We start from the raw sequence: 17,695 nt of genomic DNA, 5'->3' as shown, positions 1-17,695 counted from the left end.
ATACCAAGGCGTTAATTTTCCGTATCTACACTTTTCTGTAAACACCACAAAATCATTTCAGAAAGCGCTTATGCTGCTGAAAGAGTGGGACACTTATAATTTCAAGTGTTGCACGTGAAACATTAAGGTTACTGAGTTATCACTTCAACTTTTGCCAACGCCTGGACTGCAACTTAATATACGGACTGATACCTGATGGCTTGTTCCTCTGAACACACTGACTCAACCATTCAGTGCCGTGGCCGGATGGTGAGATCAGCGAGTGATTGGATAGTACTTGAGTGGAAATTGTATTATTTCATCCTGTTAGTCGATACTAAGCTCCAGACAACTAAAAGAGCCTGTTTGTTTGGTCCGGGTGAATAGAATGCAGACTATCGTACTGAGACAGGTCATAGATCTGAGTGCCACTGCTACTACAATCAAAGGTAAGCTATGCACGCTAATATGGGCCTATGTGCTTCCAATTTTGGCACAGTATGTATTTTAATAAGCTATACAGGAACTTAATAGCTAGCTTACAAGTTACACTGTAACCAGCTGTGCTACAACAAAAAACTAAACAAACTAGTATTTTAAAACATTGTTGATTTAAAAATGAAGTAGGGATCTAGCTATGCAATAAAAAGTAGTGAAACAAGAGATGAATGATGGTATTACAGCATAGCTCGATGGGAAAGTCCCCTATTTTGGCACACTAGCTATAATCAGTGCCAAAGTAGGGGACTTTCCCATCGAGCTATGCTGTAATACCATCATTCATCTTTTGTTTCACTACTTTTTATTGCATAGCTAGATCCCTACTTCATTTTAAATTAACAATTTTTTAAAATACTAGTATATAGAGTTCTACAAGATTGAAACTGATTGAAAATCATACAAAGTATGCCATGCACAATCACATTGTTTCTCACATGCATCTCACACGACCTGTTACATAACACACTATAATTACACACACATACACACACACACACACACGAACACACACACACACATACACACACACACACACACACACACACACACATACACACAAACACACACACACACACATACACAAACAAACAAATCTCTCACATGACCTATTACATAATGTCAAAATCACAATACATAATCATACTACAGTGTCTATCACTACATTTACAAACCTTTATCATGCTACAAGCTCTCCGTGACCTAAAATCTTTTGCTCACTGAAATGGCTTTGGTTTTTTAAATAAGTGCAGATTATCCAGGCCAGCTACTAGCGTCCACATTTTGTACTTTCTATTAGTGCTCACTTATTTACAGATGTGTTTCTTAGCAAAGGGTCAGCAATGAAACATAAATTTTGTAGGCCATTAAAGAGAATCTGTAAATCCTAATCTCAAAAGTAATCCAAATTTCAGTAAATTTCCACTTATCTACGTTTACCAACGAGGTGACAGAACTTTTTAAATACACTGTCATGTAGTTTCTTTCAATGTACAGAAAATGGAAGAAGTGAAACAAATACAGAATAAAACAAAACAGATTATATAGGGTACCAGGGATGTGCCCACAATGGTCGGCAGTGGTCGGGACCAACCACCACTCAGATAAAATAGCCACCACTCAACCAAAAATAACCACCACTATTACTCACCATTCAGTACAAATGCACCACTAACTTTTGTAATTATAGCCATCCTAAACTTCAAGTCTGTTTTATAGCCACCACTATTCTAAACCTGGGCACATCCCTGGGTACAACAACCAATAAAACTACATAACTATCTACTTACTCTACATTCTACTACTACTACAACTACTACAAGCAGGGGGATACAACTAAGGGAAAGGGGGATGGTCATCAATGTCAATGCCCTGAAGTGCCCAATACCTCAAAAAATCCTTCAGGCATTGTTCAACCATAAAGTAACAGAAAGTTGCTGAAGTAAATCCTTCCCCGCAAGTATAGGAGGAACACCACTGCAAGGGGTAGTACGGTTGACAATTCCCCGAAATGTCTTTGATGCAAATAGAGTCCACACCTCTAAACACTCGACCACCATTGCAGGGGCGTAGCTAGCCAGAAGGTGATGGAGGGGCAGGCATACCCCCACGAAACACTCAAAATCATTCATGATTGCAAAAAAGGCTAATGACCCAATGGTGGGCTAGCCAACATACGGAGTTGTATTATTACAGCTTAAAGAACTAGCTACGTAACTATTTCAGTACTGACTGCTTCCAATCAAGGTAGCTATATTCGTCGAGCATCATCGCACGTGCCACAACTGTACTCCAACAAATTCATCCACAGTCCGGTAGAGCTAATACTTTAGTGCAAATACAGGTTACTTTACGTTAGCCACAGCCTGTGCTGCAGTCCTAGCACACTGCTGACAGGATGACGTATTCACTCGGCGAAATTGAAATGCATGTATTGCACGAAATCCCACCTGTCTTGCTAGCAGAACTTGTAAGCTTGACTGATCCACCTGACTGACTGACTGACAAAGTAAAAACAGACTGCACTGCCGTACGTACAAAGGTTCAGTGTGATCGACTCGATAAAATAAACTTGGTACATTTATTTAGCTAACACTTTATCACCTCGTAGGCAGTAGGTTCGTAGCGTCATCTGGTCTCCTTTGTCACTTGTGACTCCTGCCGCGGAGAAGCCGGTCACTCTTTTTAGATTCAAAAATGTTCTATCACGCGAGTAATCTAGGCTAAATATAGAAGTATGTCTCTAATATTTTCGTTCGATGGATTCACGAGCGAGTTGAATGTTGTGTGTGCGCATTCACTAGCAACCCCTGGTGATACCGCGTAGTAGTGTACATAATTTACAGTCATTTGCGTGTCAGTTTAATACTGGTAAACTTGTGACGAAGGTTTTTAAAAAATCATTTAGTGATGGGGGGGCAAATGCCCCCCCTTGCCCCCCCTTAGCTACGCCTCTGCACCATTGGAATAAAGTCAGATCCCACATACTCAATTGGTTTGCTTTTTGATAAGATTTTAAATCGCTTATCTTAATAATCTTGTAGGCAATTTTTTGATCATTGCACACCTCTCATTTCTTAGCAGTGTGGGGTTGTGTTATACCAGTCCCAAGTTGGCTGGTATGTTTATGTGCTAAGGGATACTGTACAACCTCCTCTAAACTTTGACCTTTTACTGTTGCACTGTCTGTGCATGCTAAATGTGCTTATAGTGCATGCCATCAACTTGTTACCAAAATTTCACCTTTTCAAATTGATCCTGCAATCAAAGTTTTGCTTTCTTGACAGGTCCAGTGCAATTCAGACATTGGCAGCTATTGGGGAAGGCATCTTTCATAGAGATATTTTCAGCCAAATACACTTGGTGGTTTGCCACTTACAGCACAAGTTGTTTGTAAAGGAAGTACACTTTTTGTAAAGGAGATCAGTATAGCCAGGAGCTTATGAGCCGCCGAAGGCGGCGAAGGAGTATGAAACATACGCTGCCGGCAGGGTGCCATCACAATCCAAATTGTCTGCTGATTAGTTTCCTTATAAGGAAACTAAAATCTCATTATTGGAAGCCGTATACGGAATTGCGTGTGACAAAATATCAAGGAGCGGTAGTATCCCGAGCTCAGCCATAGCGGGCCATGTTCATTGTCGAGGAGGCCTAAGTACATGACTGAACCGTCACCAAAGCATGCCATGCTTCAACAATGAGGGAACACCAAGGCGTCACAGAAGAAGTACAGGGAGGCGACTGGCAGTGACCCATGGCGACGGTGAAGCGTACTTCTCTCCAACACTGGTTAGGCGCCCTCTAGCATTTCGAACTGGTCTTCACTTCCACCTCAGCTATGGCAGCTGGTGCGTTCTGACGCATACCAATTACATATTATTTGTGCGTGTCGTATCCAATTTATTTCAAATGATGTGACGTAATTGGGATTGTGATGGCACCGAGTTTCATGCTCCTTCGCTGCCTTCGGCAGCTCATAAGCTCCTGCTATAACTGGTATACATGTGCTCACATAGTACTATTTTACATGCTTAAAAGCATATACACATTAATTTTACACAAGTATGAGACATACACACAACAAGTGTACACAATGTTATTGGTTGTACTAATTTCATATCATTTCTCTTAAATCCAGGTAAGGGACCCAGAGTAGAGGAGGGGGTGATAGTGGTGCATTTTTCCGGGATTCTCTTGCCACCATCCCCAGCTGCTGGAAACAATTCACTACAAAATTCCATTTGTTGTACATTTATCCTCTGCTAGGGTATCTCAAGCTCACTGGTCATTAATTTTATAACAATGGATCAATCTTTTTTTTGTTTTCAAAGAGTTGTTATCAATAGAGGTGTACCGATAATCGGATCGGCTACAATATTGGCCACCGATATGGCATTTTTTACCAATATCGGTATCGGTACAGAACAACAGAAGGACCGATATCACTACCGATATTTATACAGTAGCAATAGTTTGTACATAAATGGATTATGCATTGGTTTTCTAAGTTATTCATGTGGCTCATTAGTGCCAGTGGCTTATTGCTCGCTCTGCAACAAGTGCTACGAAAAGCCATATAAATACACACGATTCTAGTGTTTGTTGCTGGAAAACCTATCACAGTCTTTACAAATGAAGCAGTTATAGAGTACCTTTGTAATAAAGAAGGGTCACAGGATGACCAAGGAAACTTGCTGTACCAGCTTTCTCACGAGCTATTAGAATGCGGAGTAATGCAGAAATGTCCATTTTAGGCTTCATGGGAGTATACATAAAAATGTTTGTGTGTGCCTAATTGTCTGGAGTGCACAATAGAAACCCAAGCTTACATGCACATGTTGTTGTAGGGTAGATAAATGTACACTTTTGTTTACTTAAAATATTAATGCAAATATCGGATCGACTATCGGTTATCGGCTTCTTTGGTTACATCAATATCGGATATCGGTACATTCCAAAAACCCATATCGGTACACCTCTAGTTATCAATGGCAAGTTTTTTTATTGACTCCCAGTCTTATCTAATGTTCCCCAGGGCTCCATTTTTGGGCCACTGTTGTTCATCATATATATATATATATATAAATAACATCACATCTGTGGTTCAGTCTTCATCTATCAAGGTATTTGCTGATGATGTCTCACTTTATGCTACACAGGATTGTTGTTTTAAGCTCCAAGATGATTTGTACAATACTTACAACTGATCTCTTCTTTGGCAACTAAATCTCAACCCTCATAAAAATAATGTAAAGCTATTACCATTCAAATAAACCAGTTTCCCTCAATGGAATGCATTAACTGAGTCACTAAGACAAAGTATTTGGGTGCTGTGATCAACTCTAAATTAAACTGGATAGATCGCTGCCAGAGAATTGTTCAGAAAGCCTCACTATGCTTAAATAGGCTGAGTCATGCTATGTGTGACATGCATTGATGTTGTGAAATCATTGGCACACAAAGCTTTAGTGAGAACTTGTCTGGAATATGGCTGCACTGTGTGGTCCCCATATACTGCCAAGAATATCAACTTGTCAGAATCTGTTTAGCATAGAGCAGCAAAGAGTAAAAGAGTAAATATGACTCCACTTTGTACAAGTGCAGTAAGAATACTGATGACTGCCTGAAGGAATTAAAGTGGCCTACACTGGTATCATGGCAACAACATCAGAGTGCATCCATAAAACAAGTTGATGTTGTACAAGTTGATGTTGTGCTACTCCTAAAAATTATGCACAAACAAACCTAACTGGCAGTGTACTAAACTAATATTGAATCATAGTAATTTGTATTTCATAATTGATGAAATATTTCATAATTTACATTGCTAAGCACTGCTAACGAGGTGTACCTCGAAAACCGCTAGTAATGCACAGAAGTAACTTCTTAAATGTTTTATAGTTTGTCTATAAAATTTTCTTACACAAATTCTTCAATTCTTCAGGCAAAGCCTCAAAGCTGTTCTTCATTTTCATTCACGTATGTACAGGCACGTCCATTTTCAACACAAAGTACCCAGTAGCCTAGGAGGCCAGCTGTGTTGTTTTTCAGCTGTTTGACATCCGTAGAGCCCATTGGGAAAGGCCTTCACCACATCCTTATAAACTTGTTTCACCTGTATACGTATTAGCCATCTTAAACCAAAGCTTAACTTCCCAGAAGTTTAATACAGGCTCTATATGGCCTTTATTTATCATATAAAGGCTGTTTTTAGTGAACAAAGTTTTGCTCACATGGGTGCGGAAAGACAAACAAATAATATTATACATACATACATACATACATACATACATACATACATACATACATACATACATACATACATACATACATACATACATACATACATACATACATACATACATACATACATACATACATACATACATACATACATACATACATACATACATACATACATACATACATACATACATACATACATGCATACAAACACACACACGGAAAACAATTTCAGTAAACCAGGCACACGCCCACAGCGGCCAGCTGTGGGCACATGCCTGGTTTAAAAACTCCAGTCAATTTCTGTCATTACATTGATATTAACACTAATTCTACATGATCTCATCCACTAACTTTATACACTCAAGCTTAGGGTACAAGAAAACCCAGATCATGTGCGCAACCTCTTTATAACTCCTGACCTAACTCCATCAGAACAAGAAGAAAGTAAAGCAATGAGGCTACAGTTAATACAAACGAATCAGGGTGCAAAGAAGTATAGGATAAAAACAGACAGATAGTGTAGCGGGAGCCTCAATGAGTCCCTCTCGCTGCACTGATAATGTAACATTAAATGTTCTGATCTAGTCTCCAACCCTTTTTCAAATAATCAAAGTAGTAATAAGATGACCAAACTTAATAAGCACAAACCATCTATAACTCCTGATGTACTTAAAGTGATCAGTGTCAACTGTTGTAGTTTACGATCATTATCTAGACAAGCTAGACTCTGTGGCCTCATACATTAACACAAGCCTGATATTATAGTGGGTTGTGAATCACATCTTGACGACTCCTACTCATCATCAGAAATCTTCCCACCACTTATAGAAAAGATAGAACAGTTGGGGGAGGGGGTGTATTCTTGGGAATCAAGGATACATTAGTTACCATGGAAGAACCTACCTTTGATAATAATGCAGAACTTATCTGGGCCAAGATAAACCTTCACAACTCTCCATCACTTTACATCTGCTCATATTACCGACCACCACATTCTGATCTTCAACCAATTCTAGAATTTTATGAATCAATAGACAAACTAACCAGGAAACACCAAAAGTGCAACTTTATTCTAGCTGGTGATTTCAACCTCCCCAGCATTGAATGAAGTGACGGTCATGGCACCATCTTACCAAACCCAACCTACAGTTATAACTTAAATGAAGTTTTCATTGATGCAATAAATAACCACAACTTGGAACAGATTGTCAATTCACCAACTAGGCAAAACCACATACTTGACCTTGTACTTGCATTGACACCATCACTAATCAAAGAAGTCTGTACTTTCCCCAGAATGTCCGATCATGAAATAGTTATGTTTTCTATCAATTGCAAGTGTCCTTCAATCAACAAAAAAGTTCCTCGTAGAGTGTATTTCTATCATAAAGGTGATATATCTAGTTTTAAAAAATGAACTTCAAGAATTTCAAGAGCACTTCAGTGCTTCAGACCCATTACAGAACTCAGTAGAGGACAATTGGCAGCTCTTAAAACATGCAATTGAAAAGCCATTTCTAAGCACATTCCATCTAAACTCGTAAGATCTCGTGACAAGCTACCTTGGATTAATCCAGCCATCAAACACAAAATGAAACTAAGAAAGTGTCTATACGACAAAATTAAGTGAACAGGTAGACACACTGACTGGTGTAATAAACAAACAAGCTAGAAATGAAGTCAAATCTCTACTAGAAACTTCACATCGTAACTACTGCACTAACTTATTCAATGATTTATTTAAAAGTATAAAAAGATTCTGGTCATATATCAAGACAAAAAGAAAAGATAACACTGGCATTGCACCACTTAAGGATGGGGAAACAATCTGTACTAATGCAAAACAAAAGGCGTGTGCTCTGAATAATCAGCTTCAGTCTGTATTTACAACTGAGGATCTATCCAATACACCACAGCTGGATTACTCTGTTCATCCTCCAATACAAAATCTCAGTTTTACCACCCATGGTATCCAACTACTACTAGAGAGACTAGACCCTGCAAAGGCTCCTGGCCCTGACCACATACCTGCCAAAGTAATCAAGCTTTGTGCTAATGCAATTGCTCCTGTACTACAAATAATTTACTCCCAATCTTTAGAACATGCTGCTCTCCCTCAAGACTGGTTGTCAGCTAACATTACCCCTGTAAAGGTCCCTGGTTCGGTCCTGGGTTTCGGCACCAATGTAAAGCAGTAACAACTAGCTCGATAATGAATAATAATCGAAAAGTAATCAATCACACTTACAATTTATAATCACTTTACAAAGATCAATTACGTAATTACTAACTATAATTATACTCTGATGGCATTACATTAAAAAGGGAAACTGAAGCACTCCTGCAAACTATCGACCAATCTCATTGACGTCAGTCCTTTGTAAGGTGATGGAACATATTATTTTCACCATATAATGTCCTACTTCACATCACAAAGCCTCTTGAACCCTCTACAACATGGATTTAGGCCCAACCACTCCTGTCAAGACAAGAACCAACAATCCATGAATGCCAAACAGCAAACCGGTTTAGTATTTATAGACTTTTCAAAAGCCTTTGATACAGTCCCACACAGAAGACTGCTTAACAAGTTGAAATTTTACGGTGTAAGAGGACCTCTTCTTCAGTGGATCTCATCCTGCTGACTAAAAGACAGCAAAGAGTAATAGTTGATGGTGAAGCATCCAAAGCAACACCAGTTAAGTCTGGGGTACCACAGGGTACGGTTCTAGGCCCTCTCATGTTCCTTGTTTATATCAATGACATCAATGAAAACATTACATCCTCAGTTCGGCTATTTGCTAATGATTGTGTTATTTATAAGCCTATTACAACACCACAAGATACAGAACAACTATAAGAAGACTTACATAAATTAAGTGAATGGACTAAGTTATGGCAAATGAAAATAAATGTTGATAAAAGTGCTGCGCTACAGTGTACTCGTTCCTTGGCTCCTCTACAACATGCTTACACACTATCAAGTCATAATCTTGATATTAAGAAACTCCATACATACCTTGGTGTAGGAATTAATAATAATATGTCATGGTCCTCTCATATACAACGATAAGTAATAAATCAACCAAAGTATTGAATTTTATAAAACGAAATCTTTACAACTGTCCACCTAATACTAAAAGAACAGCATACATGACATTAGTTAGACCCATCATGGAGTATGCCGCCCCAGTCTGGGATCCATATTATAATATTGACACGTACAAGTTGGAGAAAGTACAAAGAAGAGCTGCACGATAAATTTTATTTGAATACTCTAGAACTATCAGTGTTACATTATTATTATCCATCCTTAACATCCCCACGTTACAACAGCGTTGTCAATCATCAAGGCTAACATTGTTCCACAAAATAATTAACAACTCACTACCTATCTCTATTCCCGCACATTACCAACGTACCCAATTTCACACAAGGTAACAACACCTGAATCACTTTATCCTGCCACAAGCCACCCTTAACACTTATAAGTACAGTTTCTATCCTAGAATAATTAAAGAACGGAACAATTTACCAATTAATGTGATTGAATCAAGAGACATAGACGAATTTACTTATTTACTTAATCTTAATTATTGTGATTATTAGTTCAATAGAACGTATGCATGTGATTGTACTTTTTGAGGTTTTTCACCCCATGGGCAACCAGCTGAGCTGACTGCCCAGTATCCAATCTTAAAAACTTAATCTTCTTCCATCAATGCATTCAGATATTCTATTATGTAAGCACATTATGTATGGAACTCAATCCCACCTTGCGCAGGTTATAAGCGTATTGTACCCTAACTATCTTAAAATAAAATAACAATATAAAAGTGGTTTGTCATGGAAAGTAATCATTTTTGTTAGCACATTTCAATCACATAATTGTTACATTGTAGGAATTTTCATTGTACTGATCTTTAGCTCAATTTCTTTCAAATCACAAAAGGTTTGTACAAAACGACAAAGAAAATTAAGAAGAAAACCTGAAGAAATTCAGCCAATTTTTGAAGGTTCATATCTGGGAATGCCTGGTAAAATTGTGGTCTGATTTAGTATGAGGACTACCGAAAGTGGAGAGCATTTTCATATCAAGAATTGTCTGGTTTCATAAAAGCAGCACAAAACTACAAATGTGTGAAAATTGCAATATATGGCTTTTCCTGTAAATAACCCACTAGTGTGGTAAACTGACTTCTTGGGCTGCATGATTCTTCGCAAATTCTAAAGTGAGTAAAGAATTACGTACTTATGGATAATACTTTCTCTTGCATTGATTTATATGGGTTTTGATAACAATTAGTCACGCAAGGAAGATATTAGGGTACCAGTACATGATAGGATTGAGAACAGAGCAGATCAAGATGTATCCTTGGATACATATACATGAAATTGACAATGAGAAAACATCCTGACCGCCTGGCAGACTCCTGTAAGCGTTTGAGCATTAATTGGATGGCTGCAGGTTCAAGGCTGCCTAGGTCCAGTCATGGATTTTTCTCCTTTCTCCACCTTTTCAAACACACTTTCTTGTAACAACTTTAAAACAGGCTGTGGGACCAGGTGTCCTACAGACCTTCAGCACTTGTGCTGTAAAGCCTTAATAAATAAAAAATATATATATATATTTATGTCATGCTACAGGGGTATATTGTGTCAGGGGTACATGCAGGATATTAAAAAGGGATTCCTCTGGCTTATCATACAATCCCATTCTACAATGATAGAAACTAATAAATATATATATATATATATATATCATACAAGTATAAGAAAAGATTTGGAATTTTCAATTAGATTAGGGACAGTGTATAATGCTGCAATAAAAAGTACTGAAACAAGCTGGATCGGAGCAGTACGTATTGTCCAAATACTGTAAAACAATGAGAAGTGAATATCCTTTTTTCTTATACTTGTTTGTGAAGTTTTTTTGCAAGCTCATGACCACTAAATATCTGCTGAGTTACTCACAGCACTATTATACTAGCTTATGACTCATACAATAACAACTGATCAGTGGGCGTGGCTCTACATAAACCTGCTGACAATAATGGACATGGATTCATGCATACCTATGGACTGATGAATAGGCGTGGCTACCATATGTCTACAGACAGTAATTTACATAAGTGGGCGTGGATTCGTGCATACCTATACACTGATGAATGGACGTGGCTACCATATGTCTACAGACTTTAATTTACGTAAGTGGGCGTGGCTCACGAAAGAAGCAGAGCTACACTATGACGTGTAGTAACATTTAATTTAGCACGTGGGGTCAGACCCGAATAATCTGTAAAGCAGGACCCAAATCGGTTTAACATTGTTACTAAATAAACTATGTTTATTGACTTACACATTGCTATATAGTTCGCCGTGAGTTGCTCTCTCTGATCGATATTAACAGCGAGTCACGCACGCGTGTGTTTTTGGTGCAACCGGCGACCATGTGTATTCGAATAGTTTGATGCAATATACACTGGTATGGAAGCCGTACTGTAGTCTATTAACACTCAGTGGTAGAACCTTGACTGATGGCCATGGTAAAGAAGGATAAAAGGTAAGACAATAGCACAAGCATTGTATGCTCATCAATATACCAAAGGTTTTTCTTAAGTGAACTAGAAACGTTTCTGCGAATAAAATTAACACTCAGTGGTAGAACCTTGACTGATGGCCATGGTAAAGAAGGATAAAAGGTAAGACAATAGCACAAGCATTGTATGCTTATCAATATACCAAAGGTTTTTCTTAAGCAAACTAGAAATGTTTCTGCAAAAAAAAATAGAGTAGCCACTTTTCCACTACGCTTGACTGAAGGCGTCAGGCAGGCAGGCAGGCAGGCAGGCAGGCAGGCAGGCAGGCAGGCAGGCAGGCAGGCAGGCAGGCAGGCAGGCAGGCAGGCAGGCAGGCAGGCAGGCAGGCAGGCAGGCAGGCAGGCAGGCAGGCAGGCAGGCAGGCAGGCAGGCAGGCAGGCAGGCAGGCAGGCAGGCAGGCAGGCAGGCAGGCAGGCAGGCAGGCAGGCAGGCAGGCAGGCAGGCAGGCAGGCAGGCAGGCAGGCAGGCAGGCAGGCAGGCAGGCAGGCAGGCAGGCAGGCAGGCAGGCAGGCAGGCAGGCAGGCAGGCAGGCAGGCAGGCAGGCAGGCAGGCAGGCAGGCAGGCAGGCAGGCAGGCAGGCAGGCAGGCAGGCAGGCAGGCAGGCAGGCAGGCAGGCAGGCAGGCAGGCAGGCAGGCAGGCAGGCAGGCAGGCAGGCAGGCAGGCAGGCAGGCAGGCAGGCAGGCAGGCAGGCAGGCAGGCAGGCAGGCAGGCAGGCAGGCAGGCAGGCAGGCAGGCAGGCAGGCAGGCAGGCAGGCAGGCAGGCAGGCAGGCAGGCAGGCAGGCAGGCAGGCAGGCAGGCAGACAGGCAGTAGAAAATTTTGTTGAATAATTTTTTTTTCTAAATTCTGTAGCAACTTGACACAAACGTTTCGGGTCAATCTGAAGACACTTTTAGGCTTGGTTTTACCCAACCAATACTGTCATGTCGTTGTGAGGAAAATCGTGGCAGGTTTTTGTGTTATATTATATCCACACAAAAACAGCCAAGCTGTGAAAAAATGGTGCGGCCTTTAAAAGCCTGGGTGAAAAAAGTTGTGAAATCAATGGTCGCGGCCAAGAAATGGCTGCAATGACGTTAATGCTAATAAATTTTAACAATGCACACAGCCATTATTAAAATTTTTAGCATTAACATCATTGCAGCCATTTCTTGGCCGCGACCATTGATTTCACAACTTTTTTCACCCAGGCTTTTAAAGGCCGCACCATTTTTTCACAGCTAGGCTGTTTTTGTGTGGATTTCACTCCTTTTTGTACTTTATAAGGTCCCAAAACCAGCCTATGGCTGACTTTGAGGCTTGTTTTCACTCACATTTCTTCTTTTCTATGTTGATACAATGATGATTATTGAAGACAGACTTATAAATGTATTTCATTGCATGATTTAATTCAATATTTGATAATATTATTGTAATACTCTAATAGAGTGTACATTTTTTTGAGGACTTCTAATAGAACATACATAGAATGTTCTAGAACAATCTAGTACTTCTATTGGTACATCTATGAAATTACAAACGTTTGATTATGAGCAGATTTCAACTAGAAATTTCATTTATAAAGCAGAAATTAAGTGAGGTAATCAGCCAAGGTAGCAGTGGTTCAGTGGTTAAGGATGCAGGTGTTAGGTATGGAGGTCCCTGGTTCGAACTCTGGTAAGTTTTTTTCGACATTTTTGCACACCTTTTTACTGTTCTATTAGAGTATCTCGATCCCGAGATTTTACACATGCTTAGTTTTTGCTTTATAACTTTGTCGCTATAACTCTATTGCTATTCAAACTATTAAAAGGCACTGCTACAATGATCAGCCTATCTATACACCAATTTTCAAGTTATTTCTTTACTTGGTTTACCCTGTAGCCGTGACAGAAGTTTGATCTTTTTTACGTGAATAAACGCTCATAACTCCTTGAATGTTACTCAGATTCACAACAAATTTAGTACATGAATCCACCGTTACACACTTTTCATTTGTGCCAAAGATCGTGGCAATCGAGTTACACGTTTGCATTTTATAGCAATTTTTGCTAAGTGTGCGAAAAGAAATCGAAGCCCCTGTACGGCATAAGAAGAAAAAAACGAAGAAATTAAAATGAAATTTTGAACACCCATATCTCACAAATGGCTGTTGCGAATTTAATCACATTTTCTGTGTGGCATACCCTACTTGGGGGACAGCTATAATGCAAAAATGGTGTGCTTTGGAGAAGGGGCATGGAGGTATGCACACATGAAAAAGCTGTTTTCTTTCTTCCTGTAAATATACTCACGGTGTGGTCGCCGACTTTCTTGGCTGCACAACACACTACCGTGTGTCTTGATCACGGATCGCCCCCACACCTTCGATGTCCCTAATATACAGTACTATCGTACTGTATGATATTAGAGGCTTGGATTTTTCTGGCCACAACTATCACCCAATATCAGCTCCACAATACCATCCTGGTGCCTTGCCAGTATTGGTTAGGTATAACCAAGCCCAAAAGTGCATTCAGTATGACCCTAAATGCTTCCAATAGATTTCTACAATTTCTTTTTAAATTATTCAATGGAATTTTCTACTGACTGACCAACTACCTGCCTGCCTGCCTGATTCCTTCAGACAAGTGTAACTCAATAATGGCTAAGGCTATGGGCTTGATTTTTTCACTGTTTGACATCACTTCATCCCGAGATGTGCCTTTTGGAATACCACAGTACATACAATGCATGCATCATGGACTTACCTTTGTCCTCCTTTGTGTCCCATTACTTTTTGCTGACAGCTAAAGGTGTCAACTCGCAGTAGCATGATAGCTTCCCTACTGGAGTCTGTATTTTCCATGGTGACTAAATCGATTGCAGAGGTGCTTCTCCTATACAGTTCTTTGTTTGCAGTGGTGTGAAACAGGCTGAACACAGCTGAAAGTGAAGCGTAATGGCCACTTTCAAGTCAGTAATTGAGGCACGAGAAATGTCCATATTTTTTGTGGTGACTGGATTGATTGCAGAGGCGCTTCTCCTACCTGTTCTTCATTTATAGCACTGTTGAACCTAGCTGAAAGCGAAGCATAATAAACACTTCACTTTTGAGTCTGTAATTGATGTTTGGAGCACGCATTCAGTCAAAAACATTACCTCTGCACCATCCTTTCTTTTTGATGCAGTATGTGTAGGTTCGGTCACCTACACCTGCAGATATACTAGTGCACATTTAGTCCCTAATTCAGTCTACCTACCATGACTGAATTAGGGATTAAATGTCTACTAGTATATCTGCAGGGTTAGGCGACCTTCCTGCTATGATCCCTAATTGAACATAAAATTCTTAATTTTTCTTTGTACGGTACAAACCGGAGACAAGTTAAATGCATTTTGCGTGTGCGTTTGATAAAAAAAAACGCGTCTACACGCAACATTGTCTGACAAAACGCATCTACACGCATTTAATGCGTGTAACAGCAACTAGTAGTGCATTGCACTGTAATGGTCTGTGGCTACTTAACAGAACGCTAAACAAAGTATACAGCTCCTACAGCAGCTATGGCGGGGTATGGCACTGCTGCACCAACTATATACGTACGTATGTACGGCTTGTCACCACCAAGTACGTAATTTGAATGACTATCAAAATGGCTACGAATATCAGTGTCAGTTACATGGAGTTGATCAGCTATATTAGTATACGTACCTTGTTTATTCTCCAGCCTTTTCCTCACTGGCTAACTACTACTATCCAGTATTCTCCGTGACAACATGCATACATAACCTAACCGGTACATGGCACAAAACTCGAAATGGGTAGATAGATTGTTAAATAATGTACTGTTAATACTTGTGTTAGTCTTCTACTGTTCATTAATCAGTACTAAACTGAATAAAATGACGTGCAAAATCGAATCAGTACTGTCCTATTCGTCAGATGCGTACGCATTGTTAGCACATGGCGCTTTGTACACAACATGGTCTTGGAAAAATACAGTACATGTCTGTACATCCCAGTATGTAATGTCAGCCTGTGTTTAACTACATCTCCAAAATGGCCATGGCCTTTCGTTGTCTGGTGCTCGGGTTCATGATGTCAGTGTAGCTGCACTTCTCAGTTTGTGATAGAAGAAACCGCTTAGTGTGTAAGTTAATTCATGCATACATTATCTGTGGTACAAGAGCCCGTGTGATATGTGTGATTCTCACAGAAAAAAACGCGTGTGCACGCATTAGCCATAAAGGTTACGCGTTTAAACGCAAACACAACACGCACACGCAAAACGTATTTAACTTGTCTCCGGTTTGTACCGTATTTGTATATATATACCACCCCAAAAACACCTTCGCTGTAAAAAAGGCGCGCCCAAGAAACTACAAGTGCCTGGAACCCAATGTAAAAAAACAAAAAGAAAAAACAGCTCAACTAAAGTGAAAAGTAACTGGTAACTTAAAGAGCTGATATCTGAAGCGGCCAAGAATACAATTACTAAAGTTTAATCCATGCAAGAACACCTTGGCTATAATACAGATGTGTACATGAAAGCAACTGGCAACTGAAATGGCTGATATCTGAAGCGGCCAAGAATGAATGGTCATATACAACTAATCCAAAAGTTTAACACTGAACCTTTATAATTCAGCTGTGTTCTATATTCACTCTTGCTGCATCGTAAAGTAATTTCTTTTAACTCTAATTGGCTGGTAATTTGGCCGCCTTTTTTAATAGTCAGTATAATAGAGCAAAAAAAGGCGGCCAAATTACCAGCCAATTAGAGTTAAAAGAAATTACTTTACGATGCAGCAAGAGTGAATATAGAACACAGCTGAATTATAAAGGTTCAGTGTTAAACTTTTGGATTAGTTGTATATGACCATTCATTCTTGGCCGCTTCAGATATCAGCCATTTCAGTTGCCAGTTGCTTTCATGTACACATCTGTATTATAGCCAAGGTGTTCTTGCATGGATTAAACTTTAGTAATTGTATTCTTGGCCGCTTCAGATATCAGCTCTTTAAGTTACCAGTTACTTTTCACTTTAGTTGAGCTGTTTTTTCTTTTTGTTTTTTTACATTGGGTTCCAGGCACTTGTAGTTTCTTGGGCGCGCCTTTTTTACAGCGAAGGTGTTTTTTGGGGTGGATATCACTCATTTTTGTCAGTGATAGACTCTACATTTGGTTTAAAAGGTAATTTTTTAGGAAATGAGCAATTAACATTAATGCAGAATATTGTCTTGGAGAGTCAGTAAAATCCAAACATAATAATGATTGTTTCATATCACTGTAAATTCGGAAGTATGAATTTACAGTGTAGTATGACTGTTCTATTAGAGTAAATCTATCTTTACTGCCTGCATGTGACAAATATATCTCATATCTGTGCATGTTAAATGCTTCAGACACCTAATTAAACTTGCAAGTGCCTAACTAGTTCACAGTTGCTACACAGCTATAAATACATTTGTAATTGTTATCATCATAATAATTTATCATGTTATAACCATTTTTTAATATTTTGGTCACAACTTCAGGATTAGAGCAGCAGAGAAAGGAATAGAGGACTCAACCATCAAGACTTGTATATGGGAGATGGAACAGTATTGTGATAGACAATGCCAGTACTAACCCCTCAAGGGTGTTGCAGTACAGTATAGATGCAAGACCAGAGCCTCGATCGTCACCTTTTGACTGTGGTCACAACTTCAGGATTGGAGCAGCAGAGAAAGGAATGGAGGACTCAATCATCAAGACTTGGGGAGATGGAATAGTATTGCCATGGACAATGCCAGCACTAACCCCTCAAGGATGTCACAGTGCAGTATCGATACAACCACTCCAACCAGTGCATAAGACCAGAGCCTTGATCATCACCTTTTGACTGAAATTTTTATACTTGAAGCAATTA

General features: G+C 39.5%; 1 protein-coding gene across 2 annotated transcripts in view; it reads right to left on the bottom strand.

The window, feature by feature from the left end:
• Positions 1–17,695, bottom strand: part of LOC136265226 (uncharacterized) — a 93,956-nt gene that overhangs the window by 51,036 nt on the left and 25,225 nt on the right. The gene's annotated exons all lie outside the window — the stretch shown is intronic.

The sequence above is a fragment of the Dysidea avara genome, chromosome 8 (assembly GCF_963678975.1).
Source record: "Dysidea avara chromosome 8, odDysAvar1.4, whole genome shotgun sequence".
NCBI lineage: Eukaryota > Metazoa > Porifera > Demospongiae > Dictyoceratida > Dysideidae > Dysidea > Dysidea avara.
This window is presented reverse-complemented; position numbering and strand designations above follow the sequence as displayed.